Here is a 14,438-nt window from a genome sequence, read left to right on the forward strand (position 1 = left end):
ATCTGCCAGTCTTCCCTTCCCATGCTCCCCTATGAAGGCCTCTCCTGAAGATGTGTAGCGCAGGAACCAAGAGTTAAAAGAAACTAAAATTAACTCTGCTTTCAATATCTTCAGTAAACAGTCTGGCACCAGCAGAGATAAATTAGTAATTCTGGGAATGCTTCACAGACTATTTGCCTTCCAGCTTTTTATCATCAAAAAATGAATTAGTTGACAGAGACCTGCAAAACCAAAGTCATATAGTATAGTCATTTTCAGAAGGAAATTCTAAAATGAAACTGGGTTAAACTGATTCATGATTCAAAAATCCCCAAATAAAACTCAGAACGTGTTAATAAAATTAATAGTCAAATATTGACTATAAGCCTATAATGCACCCTACACTCAGACTCTGGAGTCACACCACTTTTTTTTTTTTTAAATTTATTTTATCTTTGGCTGCATTGGGTCTTCGTTGCTGCACACAGGCTTTTCTCTAGTTGCGGCGAGCGGGGGCTACTCTTCATTGCGGTGCACGGGCTTCTCATTGTGGTGGCTTGTCTTGTTGCGGAGCACGGGTTCTAGGTGCACAGGCTTCAGCAGTTGTAGCACGCGGGCTTGGTAGTTGTGGCTCGTGGGCTCTAGAGTGCAGGCTCAGTAGTTGTGGTGCATGGGCTTAGTTGCTCCGTGGCATGTGGGATCTTCCCAGACCAGGATTCGAACCCGTGACCCCTGCATTGGCAGGTGGATTCTTAAAACACTGCGCCACCAGGGAAGCTCCCACACCACTGCTTTTGAATCCCAGTTTTGAGCTTACTAGCCAGGTTTAGCTTTGGGTAAACTGTTTAACTTCTTTATACCTGTTTTCTCATCTGCCAAATGGTTATGGTAACTGTATCTACTTTAGAAGATGTTTGTTAGAATTTTAAAACTCATGTATGTAAAAGCATTTAGAACACTGCCTGGCACACAGAAACCACTCAATAAACTTTTGCTATCATTATTATTCCAGGCACTAAGGTTGGTGCCTATGGTGGGAGAGGATTGTTTCTCTTCAAAATGGAGGACGTAAGATTTTAATTTAATTTTTTTCTGTTCTTCTTCAAATTCTTTTCCCATTAAGGTTATTATAGAATATTGAGCAGAGTTTCCTGTGCTATACAGTAGATCCTTGCTGGTTATCTACTTTAAATACAGCAGTGTGTAGATGTCAATCCCAACAAAATGGAGTACCTAACATTAGACAGAAATATTTCCTATTAGAAGGAGAGGAAGGGGTGTAGATAAGAAGGCAATGACTGGCTGACAAATCTTCAACTGGGCCTGTTCGCGTCCAGTGTAAGTGTAACCTTCATTACGAAATACTGAACCACTTGTTCTAAGAGCACTTATTTATTTATAAACATTTATTTATTACCCTCCCGCATCATATCAAAAAAGGATTTATGGAAGCTTTCAAAAAGCATACAATGAAAAAAATAACAACTAATGAGACCAGGAAAATTATAATTTTTTTTTAAAGATCAAGAACAAAGGGAAAGCTGAAATAGAGATGTGCTAAACCACAGAGTCCTTTATTGAGGTTGAGCAGTAAAATCAGAGAGCTGCCACTGATTTTAATCTCCAGTGATAGACCCTAAAGAGAGTATATAGTGATTCATGGTATAAATGAGAAAACATTAGTAGAATGGCAAAATGAGACAGGCACTAAGAGTTGCCAAGGGGAAGCTGAAGCCCACTTAATGCCACACTCAACAGTATTTTATAAAGTCATCAAGTATGTAGGACCCATGAGAGACTCAGCACCAGGTCCTAGGCCCTACACAAACACATACACCTGAAGCCAACAATGGACAAGTCACAGAACAACAGACTCCTAAGTGATTCAAAGGCAGAATACATCAGTAAATGGTCACATGGAACCCTGCAACCATACCACACAGCCACAGAAGAACCTGCCTCAGTGACTGTATTTCTCCAGCATTTTAAGTCCTTTACTCTCCTCATGGGCCACAGTTACAAATATGTGCAGAGAACTGTCTCATCCCTACTCAGCTGACAAGTTCTATTCCCAACTCGGCATGCTTATGACTCATGGGGGGGATGGGGGAGGGGAGTAAAAGGAAAGGGTAAAACAAAGAAACCAACTTGAATTTAGACTTAAGTTGATCAAGATCGAGCAATTCATTTCTGTCTAATCAGAATATCTCATAACAAAGCACGAGAGTACTCCTTAAATATATAACAAATCCAATACTCTTTGGAAATAAACTGAAATCTGTCTGCATGTCATGTCCCATACTATTCCTTAAATAGACATGACACCAAAAAACATTACAAGCCCTCTGGTAAGGCCAAACTTTACAAAGCACTCTGAATCTGTGCAAACAGCATAGGCCACTGCAAAGCCCAAAGCAGTGGGGCATTTCCCACAGTTCCTTTCCCGGCAAAAGGCCAAGGGAAGAGGCTTAGCCCCTACTGTACCCTCTTCCAAAAAGATGTGTATGAGGTCATTTCTTAAGGGGGTAAACGTGTCTCAGCCTTTTCTACTCAAATCTTACATCAGGAAATTTGTGTGCCAGGAAAGGAATTCATTTCCACCCCTAAGAACTGGGCTTTGTGACAAGTGAAAAACAAAAGGGAAAAAACACTACTACTTTAATGAGAAAAGTTTCTAAGAGAACCCAGAGACCATTTCTGACACTATGTTTACCAGTTTGGCATCCTCTCCCTAAAATATATTTTGTTAAATAATACAAATCTTGTCTCCTCACCCCATCCCCAAGATTCTGAAACATTCTTTACCATTTATAATTGACAAAACAAAACAAAAAAGACAAACAGGTCACCTCTTCAACTTGAAAACCTCAGTCCTCCACAGAAATGTACACAGACAGACAGATGGACGCACGGAAGAACACAAATTGCAAGCCCTGGCTGAGTCCTGAGCAGGCCAGAGCCAGGATGGGCGCACAGGGCAGCCACGCGGCCGAGCTAGTGGGCTGCTCCTGCTGTTGCTGTACAAATATAGAAAGCTGAAAAGTGGAACAGCAGCTTCAGCAAAACAGGTCCTCCTCCCTGCTCAGAGAGGGAGGAGCAGGGACCTGAACAGCTTTATCCATACATGGTTGCTGAAAGGGGGCCATTAGTGAAAGCCCAATTATCTCACACACATGCACTGTGTTCACATGCTCCAGACAAAAAACAGAAACACACAGGCTGGTACTTGAAGAAAGGTTTGAGATTCTATTTTGGCCAAGGAACTTCCCGATAATTTCAGTCACTTACACCAAGAATCCCTCTGCCACAGCAAACAGGAAAGACACTGTGAGAACTTCAGCAGGCTGCACTCTTACCAGGCCAGCAGCAGCCATGAGGCTTAATTTATCATTTAAATCCTGGAACTTAACATGCAAAAAAGGTTATTCCGCATGTGTGTGAAGGGTCCTAGACTTCACGGGCCCTTTGCTGCTTTCAGAATGAAGGTCTCATTCCAACTCTCAGACAGTTTTAGGTCTCTCTTTTTCTTTTCTTCTGATTTACAAGTTAAAATAAATTTGATACAACTTTTAAAATATATTTCCCAGGATGCTGGCTTATATAATCAGAAGTCAAATGTTTATGTTCTAAAAATTACTTTGCTTGGAACAATTCATTCAGATTCATCTCAATGTGAAATATATGAAAAGCTTAATTTCTGGCCAGAGTGAAGTCTCCAAAGATAAGAAATGCATGGTTTAAAAAAAAAAAAAAAAAAAAAAAAGGCAGGCAACCAAAGAAGGAAAGAAAATGCATGGTTGATGGGTTCAAATGATTCTGTACTTTAGTTCTCAATGAATCAACCAATACTTACTGTGCATTTGAGATCTTTGATTACAAAATACTTGCTAAGTCACCCAGTTGCGAAGGGGAGCTCCAGAGAGGAGAACATTGCCTAGCTCCTTTCCATCACTGACATGTCTGGTATATGTGTATGCACAATCCTCCAGTTTATGGGACATAAATAAACATACTAGGTTGCTGGGGGGACATAAATAAACATACTAGGTTGCACCCCAGCAAAACGCTTTCTCTAAAACTGAAAAAAAGAAAACCCTTCAAATTCTTAAAATTAATTGGTTCACCATAATTATTTACTTTAGTATATTTTATAGGCAAATTGACCATTTGAAATTTTCTCTTTACCTTTTGTAGGTAATGTAGTAATGATGAGCAAATTATGCCAAATTATGGCAAAACTGATCTCTCAATCCCACCACCTAGATCTCACAGTGCAAGGCACAGCCTTGTCCACACTCTGTTTGACGTGCTGAAAAAGAAGAGCACGGGGACTTCCCTTGTGGCTCAGTGGTTAAGAATCCGCCTGCCAATGCAGGGGACACAGGTTCGAGCCCTAGTCCGGGAAGATCCCACATGCCACCGAGCAACGAAGCCCATGCGCCACAACTACTGAACCTGCGCTCTAGAGCCCGTGAGCCAGAACTACTGAGCCCGAGTGCCACACCTACTGAAGCCGCGCGCCTAGAGCCTGTGCTCCGCAACAAGAGAAGCCACCAAAATGAGAAGCCCACGCACCGCAATGAAGAGGGTAGCGCCCGCTCGCCGCAACTAGAGAAAGCCGGCGCTCAGCAACGAAGACCCAACGCAGCCAAAAATTAATTTTTTTTTTTTAAAAAAGAGAAAAGACCACAGCAGAATTCCAGCAATGGAGGCATTTTCATGTCCCACAAAACAAGGACCCGCAAGTGTTCAACATTTTATTTAAAATCTCTTGACTGTGTTAGTGTCTTATACATTTTTTTTAATACATTTAATTTTTCTGAGCAGGCCTGTTATAGCAACAATTTCCCAAAGTGTATTTTATTGTGGACTACTATGTTATTTTTTGGGTGAGATCACAGCTTTAATTACCCATTAAGATTACTTACGTAAAGATAAACAACATGGGCTTCCCTGGTGGCGCAGTGGTTGGGAGTCTGCCTGCCGATGCAGGGGACATGGGTTTGTGCCCTGGTCCGGGAAGATCCCACGTGCCGCGGAGCGGCTGGGCCCGTGGGCCATGGCTGCTGGGCCTGCGCATCCGGAGCCTGTGCTCCGCGGCGGGAGAGGCCGCAGCGGTGGGAGGCCCGCGTACCGCAAAAAAAAAAAAAAAAAAAGATAAACAACACAATGCAAAAAACCACAATTGTATACAGCAAGGGTGTTTAAAGTATAACCACAAAATCAAAATGGCTATACACACCTATAGTATGGCCATTGGCAAGTCATTTCTTTCCTGTTACCTGCTTCCTCAAGTGAAAAATGGTATTGGACCAGATCAGGAGTCCACATTTAGGGTCCACAGACCTGTAGAATTCATGGATATTTCATGCATGCCATAAACCCCACTATATTATGTGCAAAATTTTATATATATGTAAAATATATTTATGTACTTAATTTATGTTTATAGGGAAATGGGTCCATAGCTTTTTACCAGATTTTCAAAGGGGGGTCCATGATCCAAAACAGGTTTAAGAACCAAAGACTAAATGATATATAGTTTGTTCCATCTCTAACATTCTGTCATCTCCTCTTGCACTTCCTAGTCCAATAAGAAGGCAATCTTCATGACTAAACCTAGTCAAGAATAAACAAGTCACCCTGGCCAAGAAATTATTCAAAACAATATATCCCAATTCAAAAGAATCTCAATTGTTTTTAGATGCAGACTAACATATGCCTTTTAAAAAAAATTCTCAGACTTCCCTGGTGGTCCAGTGGGTAAGACTTCGAGCTCCCAATGCAGGGGACCTGGGTTTGATCCCTGGTCAGGGAACTAGATTCCACATGCATCCCGCAACTAAGAGTTCCCATGCCGCAACTAAAGAGGCCACACATGGCAATGAGGATCCCATGTGCCACAGCTAAGACCCGGCACAGCCTAAATAAACAAATAAGTATTTCTCAAAAAAAATTCTCAAGCTATTGTAAATCAACCATAACTTCAATTAAAAAAAAAAAAAGCCTCAGGAAAAAAATTTTTTTTTCCCAAGCAAATTTTACTATCACAGCTCACCTCAGGAGGCTTACAGGAGAGTGGAATTCTGTAGATCTGCTGAGGAACATCCCACTAGATACTTCCTCTCTTACCAGGTGTACTTTTTTTTTAAGAAGCTAAGGCCTCCAGTTTCCTACTTCTAATTCTATCCTGTAGCACAGAAAGTAATAGGAGACAGGTAGAGAGGGAAAAAACTAGAGCATGGAAGATTGGAATAAAGAAGACTGATAATAGGCAAACAAAGAAGCTACCCATCCTGTCAGCAAGACGTGATATCTGAGAATAGCCACTGCCTAATATCTCAATTTGTAAAAAGTATATTAGATAAAAGAAAAACCTAGCCTTCCTCTAAGACAATAAAGGAAAAAAATGTGTCTGTTACTGAACCATTTAAGCCTAAAATTTTTAGGTTCTCATGGCAACCTAAGTCATCACACTGCACATACTGTATATAAAGTACATATTTAGAGGCTTAACTAGTAAACTCAAAATGTGACATATGTGCAATGTGGGCGACAACATTATTCTGGGAACTTTAAAATCTTCCAACTTTTATTTTGCAGCCTCAAAGATGATATAATACAGTCAACTATGCAGAAGGTGCAAGCTCAAGGAAGAGGTACAAAGAACATAAATAGAAGCAAAGAGATGAAAGACAAGAAAAATCAGGCTATCAGAAAGTTTCTGAACATGGCTCTCCCTCCCACTGTGAATCAACCTGTAAATGGAGACTTAAAAAACAAGATTGCTAGTGAGGACATATATCAAGATAGCATTTGGGACACACTTTAATGTGGGTCCAGTCAAAAGAGGACATGGTCACAGAGCAGACCATTTGGTAAAAATGGCACTGACTGCAAGGTAGCCAAGAGACTGGTGATTTCTTTCTCTCTCTTTTCTAGGAGCTCATGGAATATGGCTGTTTGGAATTAAGAAGCAATGTCAGAGCCAAAAGGATGGCTGTGGGGCATGGGAGTTGCAAGATGGGGACCAGACTTTAAGAAGAAGGGTAAAAAAAGGGAGATGGCAGTCTTTCATGTCACATCATTTCTCACTAAGGAACCAAATAAAGATGTAACATCCAGTTTTCTCACCTACTAAACGACCTGTGGGAGGGATACCCCCACCTATCTGCCCATAGGAACTCCATGCATTTCTTTTTAAAGACACGAAGATGCTATGAATGCTACCTACCTTAAAACCACATTTCCATGCCACTTTCGTTAGGGTTAAATCACTCCTACTTTTCAACAAGAAAACAGGTAAACAGTTTAGGTAAGGTACGCAAACAGTATCTTACCAGGGCAGTTAAAAGATACGCCCATTTTTTCCTTACTCAATGGTAAGAACTTCTAAAATAAGACAATGAATTTACATTACTGATTAACAGTTAAAAATTATACTACTACATGAAAAGGAGTGGTTACAAAAATAATCTCTTTTTTTTTTAAATATTTACTTATTTATTTATTTTTGGCTATGCTGGGTCTTCGTTGCTGCACACGGGCTTTCTCTAGTTGTGGTGAGCAGGGGCTACTCTTCATTGCGGTGCTCAGGCTTCTCATTGCAGTGGCTTCTCTTGCTGCGGAGCACGGGCTCTAGGTGCAAGGCTTCAGTAGTTGCAGCACTCTGGGCTCAATAGTTGTGGCTTGTGGGCTCTGGAGCACAGGCTCAGTAGCTGTGGTGCACGGGGTTAGTGGCTCCGCGGCATGTGGGAATCTTCCTGGACCAGGGCTCGAACCCGAGTCTCCTGCATTGGCAGGCGGATTCCTACCCACTGCGCCACCAGGGAAGCCCAATTATTACATTATTTTCATGAGGCTTAGCCTTTAGAAGCAAGAAAAGGAAAGGAAAATAGCACAGAATTTGGAGTGTGGACTCAAAGCCCAGCCCTGACCTATAACTTGATAGCTGGATGCCCCCAATAAGTTACTATCCTCCCTGAGGTTCCTAACCTCAAGTTTCCTTGTCTACAAAATGGTACGGATGAAACCATCTCTCTCTTCCTCTCCTTTTCGTTTCTCTCTCTCACTCCCCACACCTCCCACCCAAAACGTGAAGTCTAACAGCTCGTTTCTGTCATTACACTGTAATTCAGCATACTTTCTTATCAAGAAAAACTGTATGATGAACTTTTAAGCAAAAATTCACTGGGCAAATTAAGAACCAGAATAATGACAAAAATAATAAATATGTTTTGGACTAAATGAGGGAAAAGGGCACTGGGTTGAGGCTACAATTAGAGATTTCTTTCAGAGCCAGGCCACACCCGCTAATGACTAAAATATTTGATTACCTTAATTACCCTGGCTGCACAACAAGAAGTGCTGGTGGTCATGAAATTCCAGAATATTAAAAACTCAGCCACATTTTCATTATAGCATTCTCTACTGTGTTGAAGTCAAGACAGCAAAAGACTGCCAACAGCATTTCCACTTTAACTTTCTGGTAAGACAGAAAGAAAAATTAACATTGGAGCCAAATTCTCCATTTTTAAATATGGTAAATTCTTCGAGGAAAAAGTATCTGTGGGTATAAGAAACTGAAAACATTTCTGTATACCTTATTAGAAAATATGCATTTATGCTTTGCTTAAAAGGTATAAAAAAAACACCTCAAGCTAATAATCTTAAATGTTTACCTGTTACTACCTTTCAAGCAGTTAGGAAAGAAGAAAAGTGAAATAAAAGCTGAAGCACTTACTGCAGGGACATTAAATGACTGGCATATTGAGCAACAATGACATCCAAGAAATGGACCTTAAAAAAAATTCTTTTTTGGTACGTGTAATTAATAATTACCAAAATAATGTTGGTTTTGAATCCAAAACTCACTTCTGTGTAAATGAACCTACTCTAAACAATGACAAAAACAGTCACAAATGCACCATAAAAAATACAAAATAGCTTGCCTATCTGGCTTTTGATTTTATTTTTTAAATATTTTGAGGCCTCTTTGATACTCTTTAGCTCACCATCATCTCATCTTATTAGGCACGCTATAAAATACTTTAAGCTGAATATAGCATTTATCATCCTTCCCTCTCAGCTGTTAAAGGACTAGCTTGTTCCAAATATGGCATTATCTTTTCAAAGTTCTAGAGTTTAGGCATGACATAATTCTTTTAACGAATTATCTGCCTTGTCATGACTGACAAGCATGACTTAAACGGAGATAAACAGGCTAATGAAAAACATTCTGGTCTGATTTTCAATTGCTAATTTATAAGGGGAGAAAAATAAAGCTTATAGCTTTAAAATGGGAAAGCCATGTAAAACTATCTTCTCTTTGAAGTCAGGCAGTGGGGTTTTTGCTAACTAGATAGGTAACCCCCACCTGAGGGAAGAGGCAGAGGGCACCTGCCCAGGATGCTGTAGAAGGGATTCCTCCACTGGGTAGAAAATTCCCCTGCATGACCTCTAAGGTCTTTTCCTAACCTCAGAAACTGATACTTGGTTTCTGAAAAGTAGAGGCATGGCAAATGTGATGTGTGGGCAGAGACAGCAGAACCGTCCTGGAAAATGAGAAGATCTGGGATGGCATCCTGCTTCTGCTTCTATGTGAACTTAAGTAACACATTTCACTTCCCTCATTTGGAAAATGAAAGGTTTAGAGAAGAAAATGAAGGTCCTAACATTCGGAGCCTATGGCTTCTTCCTATGCCTGCCTTGGCCACCCACCACCTTCCCACTACTGCACCTTACCATAATTAGGCAGCTTTTTAAAGCATCTAATTAATGGAACACAGAAACTTTAACTTTCTATTTCTGGCTTGTTGCAAATGTGCAACAGCATTTTACCAAGGAGTAGTTAATGCCACACAGTTCTTGATATACTGGCTTTTCTTTGAACCCCAGTGACAGTTACACAGTGACAAGTTGTAAGCAAGGAGGTTGTTACCATGGGGACCCACGAGGATTCCTGGGGGTGGATCCAGCAGGCTTTTTTTTCTTTTGGTCAGAGCATTTTTTTAATTTTTGGCTGCGTTGGGTCTTTGTTGCTGTGCGCGGGCTTTCTCTAGTTGCAGCGAGTGGGGGCTACTCTTCGTTGCGGTGCACGGGCTTCTCATTGCGATGGCTTCTCTTGTTGCAGAGCATGGGCTCTAGGCGCCTGGGCTTCAGGAGTTGTGGCTCGTGGGCTCTAGGGCACAGGCTCAGTAGTTGTGACGCATGGGTTTATTTGCTCCGCGGCATGTGGGATCTTCGCGGACCAGGGCTTGAACCCATGTCCCCTGAATTGGCAGGAGGATTCTTAACCACTGCGCCACCAGGGAAGCCCGGTCAGAGCATTTTTTGATGGTCTGGATCTAGCAATCCAGAAAGCCTGATCTAATTTTTCTTCAGCAAGCTGCCTTCAAGAAATATAGCAGGTCCAAAAGGGTTATTTTTAAGTAGTTTCCCAATCCCAGCACCACAATCTATAACCCACATTAGTTCAGTAGTTTGCAAGCTTAAAAAAAAAAAAAAAGGACTTGTAAATGCATCACACAGAGGCTATTAAACAAAAATGGCATATGATAAAAACAATATAATAAACCTGGTGTCTTTCCATGATTATTTCCCATATAGTATACAATTCTGAAGAAATATTAACTGTTTTAGTGACTCTCTTGCAAGAGTTAAATGTATTCAAGTTTTAATCTCCCTATTCATAAAAACAATTAAATAAATATAGCTCAATAAAGTTTCAGTGACCTACGTATGCTTCCATATCTTTCCAGATCATGATACAGCATAAATTATATTCAGTATTTTCCTATCAAGACTTCAAAGTTCTCCAAAGCAAGTTTCTACTCAAGAAATTTCAGCTTCCCTACATGATTATGTCAGAAACATATCACACAAAATAATTATAATAAATAAAACTGATTATAAAATAAATCACACTGATTAGACCAGAACAGAGTTTAAATTGCAAGTCTTGCCTCCAAAATTGCTGTGTATGGACAAAGGGGATGTAATTCAGGGAGATGAACTGTCACTCCCAGCTAAATGTGTGCTGGCGCTCAGCTCCCCTGAGACCCATTCTGTTAGAAGATACCTTAAGAAAACAGATCATTTACAAGTCTAATCTGTGGATCTGGTTTGTTAAGAGAAGTGGAGCAGTCAGAATTCAAAAGAAAACATTCCTCTATGTCTTACTTAGCCCAGAGCAAAGTTACACCAGACAAATTAACATTAATAAATAAAAATAGAACTTGATTTCACAGTAATAATCTAAAACTTCAGCTTTCCTAGGCCTGATAACAACAATAACTTGAGAGCTAGAAAGCAGCTGGAACAAAGCTCAAGAAGTGTCTCTGTGCTCATAAAAATCTTCCCCTGATCTCAAACTAATAATTACTGAAAACCCTAAATATAAATGCCACTAAGATAAAACGTGTTGAAACCAGATTCATAACTGTACTATAAAAGTAAAACACAAGTCTAAAGAGAAAAAAAAAAGGACCTAAGGAGACAAGATATACTGTCAGCTAAAGGTAAACAACAGACATCAAGATATTCCACAGAGGGACTTCCCTGGTGGCTCAGTGGTTAAGAATCCGCCTGCCAACGCAGGGGACACAGGTTCGAGCCCTGGTCCGGGAAGATCCCACATGCCGTGGAGCAACTAAACCCATGTGCCACAACTACTGAGCTGCGCTCTAGAGCCCGCGAGCCACAACTACTGAAGCTCATGCACCTAGAACCTGTGCTCCACAACAAGAGAAGCCACTGCAATGAGAAGCCCTCGCACCTCAAAGAAGAGTAGCCCCCCTCGCAGCAACTAGAGAAAGCCCTCGTGAAGCATCGAAGACCCAACACAGCCAAAAATAAACAGACAAACAGATAGATAAATAAATAAAAAAAGAAGAGAGCGAGAAACTTCTCCTTCCAAAGCAGGGGCTGCATGTTCTATTCCTAACTCTGGTTGGGGAGCTAAGATCCCACATGCCTCAAGGCCAAAAAAACAAAACAGAAGCAATATTGTAACAAATTCAATGAAAACTTTAAAATTGGTCCACATCAAAAAAAAGATATTCCATAGAAATATTGTATCTGGTTTTCATATATTTACTCACCTAAGCTTTCCTGTAGCAGGTCCCAAAGAGTTATTTTTAAGTAGTTTTCCAATCCCATCACCACAATCTATAACCCAAATTAGTTCAGTAAAGAAGTTTGCAAGCTTAAAAAAAAAAAATTGGACTTGTAAATGCATGCAGACGCTATTAAACAAAAACGGCATATGATAAAAATCATAATGATATAATAAATATGGTGTCTTTTCATGATTATTTCCCATAAACTTTAAATAGGAAGTGCAGAGGACAAGCCCCGAGCATAGTTTTGTCACTTTAGTTTAATATTAGACAATCTAAGAGACTCAGGGCACAGGACATGAGAAGAGGCAAACTCTTGGGTGCTTTATTTGTTTTTACTACTGGTTTACAATTTCCTTGATTTTATTTTTAAATGCATGTCTTGGCCCAGAAAAGCAAGAGAGCATAGACTGCCAGTAGTATCAGATTCTCCTTTTCTTATTTTCTGGAGCTACAGAAAACAGAGCCAGAATCAGGGTTGTCTAGGAGCCTTCTGATTTTGTCCAGGTAATATACAATATGAGGTTTTAAGATACATGAAGGCTTTTACAGTACAAATCTTAGCCAACTTAATGTCTTTGAATGGAAAGCTGCTTACATTTTATTCCCCAGAAAACTGCTTGGAGCTTTAAAGTACTGATTATTTTCAAAAGACAATGATTTGAAGAAATGGATTCACAGAATTTCAACTTTAAAAGTTTTCTTCCTATTCCTAGTCCTTAGTACTGAACTGTCTCAAAACAAAAAATTAAGTGCCACTCAACATATAGTACTCAACAAATATTTATCAATTACTTACTTTGTGCAAGGGCCCCATACCAGTAAACACTGTGGACTGTAAAAACATATAACTTCTTCCATGAACAGCCCTTGGGTCAATACTATACACACACTACAGTACAGTACAAAGGCATAACATTGTTTAGGTTTATTTTCTCAACAATTTGACCTCCCATGTAAAATAACGACTTCCAGCTTTTTCTACCCTGCAAATCTATTCCTTCCTAGTAGTATACAAATCCACATTTCTTTTTAATTCCTGTTTTAATATTACAGAGAAATTTTACATTTCTCTGGAATACAGTCTTTCAACTTAACAGAAACCAAATGATCACAAGAAGAAAAAAAATCAAATTAGAAGCATTAAACTGTCCTTCTCAGAGCTTCCCTCTCTCCCTCATTAACATTTCTCAAAGAGAAAAACACCACTGTGATGCTCCTATTACAGATCATTCATGAAGTTACTAACTGAGCTGAGACCAGACAGACTCCATCAACTGGGCACACAGCCATTCACCATTACCCTTTGTTTAAAGTCTCAACTGCCGTTCAACCCACATTATTGTGTTCCACTCAAGTCCATCAACTTTTTTTTAAGAGGAAACAATCAGGAAACAAGCAAATGTGCTACTTTAGAAATGAAGAAAGGACCTAATTCACATGCCTCACAAAATTCTTTATAAATGATGGCTCGCTTTAAATTTCCTACCTGAAATAGTATTACTTTATTATCAGTCTTACATGCCTAAAAATAACTAGTTGTACACAGATAATCATTAGAAACTTGTTTTAAAAAAAACCCAACCCTCATTCTTGAGCTGGCAAAGCACCAGAGAGAAGCACTCTGTGCACCAAAAGGGAGAACACAGATGAATGTCTACACTACAGATGGAGAAGCCAAAACCCCAAGCAGCCTAAGCCTGAGGGTGAGGAGGCTGCTGGGGGAAAAGGGCAATCTTCCAAAGAGCCATGATCCCAGGCTTGACTGTTCTAAAATTCAAATCAATTTAAGAAATGTTGGGCAGAGTTCTGCACTAAGCATTTTATTAAAAGCTCTTTTGGTTTTAATTAAGAGAACTTCCTCCAAACTAGCTTAAGCAAAAAAAAAAAAAAAAAAAATGGCATTAATTGAAAAGATACTGGAGTATCTCATGGAACCCAAAGGCAGAAAGTACAACAGGGCCACACCTGCAAAGCCTTTCTGCACCCAGGCTTCTATTCTGCATGTGCTTCTAGTCTGCCTCTCTCTCCAGAGCTACATTTCTCATCAATGCTTCTTCCTGGATAAATGTACTTAATTCTCCCTCCCTGCAGACTGACCTTCACTGCTTCCACATGTATTAAGCCTGAACTTGGCTGCGCCCCAGGATCTGAGTCTATATGTTTCAAGTTCTCTGAATAGAGGTGATCTGTTTGTTCCCTAAAGACACGATTCTCAGTTCCAATCTCAAATACCTAGAAGAAACTGATGTGCCCAGCTTGGGCCATGGCCCACTGAACTGTTACAAGAAGGGCTAGATCACAGAGTATAATTAGGGTAGGGACTGCATGCCTGACTCC

At 40.1% G+C, this 14,438-nt stretch overlaps 1 protein-coding gene across 14 annotated transcripts in view; it reads right to left on the minus strand.

Annotated features, from left to right (window-relative positions):
* The window catches only part of CELF1 (CUGBP Elav-like family member 1), a 72,047-nt gene that overhangs the window by 46,573 nt on the left and 11,036 nt on the right, over positions 1-14,438 (minus strand). The window contains exon 1 of one of the 14 annotated variants that reach the window (XM_082659222.1): positions 2,829-2,981. The exons of 12 other annotated variants lie outside the window; for them this stretch is intronic. The gene's annotated coding sequence lies outside the window, so the exon portion shown is untranslated. Of the gene's footprint in view, positions 1-2,828; positions 2,982-14,438 lie in introns of those variants that run through there. One more of the 14 variants, XM_082659219.1, reaches the window with a different exon arrangement.

This window comes from Grampus griseus (genome assembly GCF_964374135.1).
Source record: "Grampus griseus genome assembly, chromosome: 8".
In the NCBI taxonomy this organism is placed as follows: Eukaryota; Metazoa; Chordata; class Mammalia; order Artiodactyla; family Delphinidae; genus Grampus; species Grampus griseus.